The following is a 4,762-nucleotide window of genomic DNA, read 5'->3' as shown; positions in this document are numbered from 1 at the left end:
TTAATACATTTTTTATTTCGCCTTATTTTCTAGTTTAAAGACGTATTAATATTACACACATAAATATATAATCTACACCAAAAATAAGTAGGCCTACCCACAAACATATGCATGTATATACAGTATGTGCAGTACAAGCCAGGGCGGCATTTAAATGTCAGTTGTAAAAATAGACGTCATTAATGTTGCCATGAAATGTTAACGGTGCTAGAATCAAAATCAGACCCTTCTAAGACTACCTACTAGAGATGCGCGGATAGGCAATTATTTCATCCGCAACCGCATCAGAAAGTCGTCAACCATCCGCAATCCACCCGATCTAACATTTGATCAGAACCGCATCCGCCCGTTGTTATATATCTAATATAGACGATGCAAGGCATTAGTGAGGTTATAAAGCTTTTGCCTGTTAAAGAAAGGAGACTGATCCAATGCAGCACAGACATTCGCGTGCCACGCTGTCACGACCCAGACGCACACCAGTGCGCAATCATATGGGAGCCGCGCTGAGCGCACCTCCAAGCGCGTCTCGCTGCCGGCGACGGCCGGGTATATGGGCCCGACGCTCCAGCGCCATCCATTTTCAGGGCTAGTTGATTCGGCAGGTGGGTTGTTACACACTTTTTAGCGGGTTCCAACTTCCATGGCCACCGTCCTAGCTGCTGTCTATATCAACCAGGGTGAGCCCCACCCCTTTCGTGAGCGCACTGCGCGCGGAGTGACCCCTGTTACGCGCCCCCGGCAACAGGGGTGGCGGGCAGGTAAACTGCGCGGGCGGAGCGCGCGGAGTGACCCCTGTTACGCGCCCCCGGCAACAGGGGTGGCGGGCAAGTAAGCTGCGCGGGCGGAGCGCGCGGAGTGACCCCTGTTACGAGCCCCCGGCCACGGGGGTGGCGGGCAGGTAAGCTGCTTACCTGCTGCGCGTGACGCCGGCCGCGGTGAAGGCGGACGAGGCGGGGTGTCGGTGCGGTGGGCGCGGTGGTGACCCTGGACGTGCGTCGGGCCCTTCTCGCGGATCGCCTCAGCTACGGCTCCCGGTGGGGCCCTCTCGGGGGAAGGGGTCTCGGTCCCGGACCCCGGCGAGGCGTCGGGGGCCTTCTCCGCTGCGTAAAAGTGTCCATCTCTTTTTTTTTTTTTCTTCTGTTGTGGCATATGCAGCAGGTGCCTGCTCGTTTTTCGTATGTGGGTAACAACATTTAACTATGTATATATATTTCCCAATTGGTTTAACTGCCACCCGCCTGAATCTATTTAAAATCTAATTTTTTTTTTTATTTCAACCGCCCGACCCGACCCGACCCGACCCGACCCGCGGATAAAATCTAATTTTTTTAAATTTCATCCGCCCGATCCGCGGATAATCCGCGGACTCCGCGGTTGTGCCCGCAAACCGCGCATCTCTACTACCTACGCTCGCTATCAAACATGCAAAATGGTTCGTTCCACCTGGATAGCGGCGGCCCGAGCATGACACTTCACTCAACACAGACGTCATAAAGTCATCAAAGCTCATCTTCATGCATTCAAACACAGCACCAATATTTCTGAAACAAAGATGCCGTGATAGAATAAAGATGAACATATAATAAATATACTTATGGCGGTATAGGAGAAAGTCATGTTGAAGTTTCACTTATGCATCTCATTGCACATAACTGTGGTGCACTCAAGGAATCTTGATTAAAGTTGGAAACAAAGGCGTCACTAGTTTTTCGAGACAGGAGGAGGTTTGACCACCAGCAGATAATTTAATATGAGCATTTCAGCTAATCTTTACTTTACACTCTGAAGTAAAAGGAAACTTGACATATTTAAAGGGGAACATTATCACAATTTCAGAATGGTTAAAACCATTAAAAATCAGTTCCCAGTGGCTTATTATATTTTTCTAAGTTTTTTTCAAAATGTTACCCGTCACGCAATATCCCTAAAAAAAGCTTCAAAGTGCCTGATTTTAACCATCGTTATAAACACCCGTCCATTTTCCTGTGACGTCACATAGTGAAGCCAACACAAACAAACATGGCGGAAAGAACAGCAAGCTATAGCGACATTAGCTCGGATTCAGACTCGGATTTCAGCGGCTTAAGCGATTCAACAGATTACGCATGTATTGAAACGGATGGTTGTAGTGTGGAGGCAGGTAGCGAAAACCAAATTGAAGAAGAAACTGAAGCTATTGAGCCATATCGGTTTGAACCGTATGCAAGCGAAACCGACGAAAACGACACGACAGCCAGCGACACGGGAGAAAGCGAGGACGAATTCGGCGATCGCCTTCTAACCAACGATTGGTATGTGTTTGTTTGGCATTAAAGGAAACTAACAACTATGAACTAGGTTTACAGCATATGAAATACATTTGGCAACAACATGCACTTTGAAAGTGCAGACAGCCCAATTTTCATCAATTAATATATTCTGTAGACATACCCTCATCCGCTCTCTTTTCCTGAAAGCTGATCTGTCCAGTTTTGGAGTTGATGTCAGCAGGCCAGGGAAGCTAGGGTCGATAGGGGGTTTAGCTCGCTCGTCTGCGGGAACAAACTGCCGCCATTGCTTGCCGTGCTACCGAGGTCCTTTGTCCCTGAATTGCTCACACACTCCGGCAGATTCAATGGGGGTCTGGCGGCAGATTTCTTTGACTTTATCGTTGGAAATGCATCTGCTTTGAGTGTCGCAGGATATCCACACATTCTTGCCATCTCTGTCATAGCATAGCTTTCGTCGGTAAAGTGTGTGGAACAAACGTCCAATTTCTTGCCACTTTCGCATCTTTGGGCCACTGGTGCAACTTGAATCAGTCCCTGTTCGTGTTGTTACACCCTCCAACAACACACCGACGAGGCATGATGTCTCCAAGGTACGGAAAACAGTCGAAAAAACGGAAAATAACAGAGCTGATTTGACTCTGTGTTTGAGAAAATGGCGGATTGCTTCCCGATGTGACGTCATAGCTCCGAGAGCGAATATTAGAAAGGCGTTTAATTCGCCAAAACTCACCCATTTAGAGTTCGGAAATCGGTTAAAAAAATATATGGTCTTTTTTCTGCAACATCAAGGTATATATTGACGCTTACATAGGTCTGGTGATAATGTTCCCCTTTAAGTTAATTACAGGTTATAATATTTATATGTTGTGACTTTTTTTTTGTAAAACAAAAAACTAAACCAAATTTTTCAGGTAGGGGTCGACATGTTATATATAAAACATGTGTTTTTAAAAGCTGGTTTCAACCAAATTCATGCAATAATGAGTTTTTAGAGCATGTAAACAAAGCACGTTTGTGTGTGTAGGGCAGAGACTTTGGCTACTTGGGTTTAGGGTGGGCTAGGAGGCCCTTCGGGAGTCTTGTGTAAGGGGTCCCAGAAGCTCATACCGTGTATCCAATGCTAGTATGTATCCATATTTGTCACTGTCTATATCACAAAAAAATTTACTTCCTGGTTGTTTCGCACTAGTCGACAGCCAAATGGTAAGGAGTTTTTCCCACTACAGAGTGTTAAATTTACAGTGCCGCCGAAAAAGTATTGACAGCTCCTCACATTTTCCACGTTGTTATGTTACAGCCTTATTCCAAAATTAAATAAATTCATTGTTGTCCTCAAAATTCTACACACAATACCCAATAATAACATGATGAAAAAGTTTTTTTTTTTTAAAGCTTTTAGAAATGTATTAAAAATAAAGACAACAAATTATTCACCATGAATTGATTAACGTGGACCCCGACTTAAACAAGTTGAAAATCTTATTCGGGTGTTACCATTTAGTGGTCAATTGTACGGAATATGTACTGTACTGTGCAATCTACTAATACAAGTTTCAATCAATCAATCAATCAATCACATGTACATAAGTATTCACAGCCTTTGCTCAATACTTTGTTGATGCGCCTTTGGCAGCGATTACAGCCTCAAGTATGTTTGAATACGATGCCACAAGCTTGGTTATCTTTGGGCAGTTTCACCCATTCCTCTTTGCAGCCCCTCTCAAGCTCCATCAGGTTGGATGGGAAGCGTCGGTGCGCAGACATTTTCAGATCTCTCCAGAGATGTTCAATGGGGTTCAAGTCTGGACTCTGGCTGGACCATTTAAGGACATTTGCAAAGTTGTCCTGAAGCCATTCCTTTGATATCTTGGCTGTGTGCTTAGGGTCGTTGTCCTGCTGAAAGACGAACTATCGTCCCAGTTTTAGTTCAAGGGTGCTCTGGAGCAGGATGTCTCTGCACCTTGCTGCATTCATCTTTCCCTCTATCCTGACGGGTCTCCCAGTTCCTGAGGCTGAAAACCATCCCCACAGCATGATGCCGCCACCACCATGCTTCACAGTAGGGATGCTATTGGTCTGGTTTCCTTCAAACATGACGCCTGGTATTCATGCCAAAGAGTTCAATCTTTAGTCTCATCAGACCAGAGAATTTTGTTTCTCAATGCCTGAGAGTATTTCAGGTGCATTTTGGCAAACCTTTACGAAGGAATGGCTTCCGTCTGGCCACTATACCATACAGGTCTGATTGGTGGATTGCTGCAGAGATGGTTGTCCTTCTGGAAGGTTCTCCTCTCTCCACAGAAGAATGCTGTAGCTCTGACAGAGTGACCATCGGGTTCATGGTCACTTCCCTGACTAGGACCCTTCTCCCTAGATCTCTCAGTTTAGACGGCCGGCCAGCTCTCGGAAGAGGGTAAACTCCTTCCATTTATGGAGCTCATTGGGAGCTTCAAGACAGAAGATATTTTTCTGTACCGTACCTCAGATTT

This window comes from Nerophis lumbriciformis, linkage group LG09 (assembly GCF_033978685.3).
Source record: "Nerophis lumbriciformis linkage group LG09, RoL_Nlum_v2.1, whole genome shotgun sequence".
Taxonomy (NCBI): Eukaryota; Metazoa; Chordata; class Actinopteri; order Syngnathiformes; family Syngnathidae; genus Nerophis; species Nerophis lumbriciformis.
Note: the sequence above shows the minus strand (reverse complement) of the source record.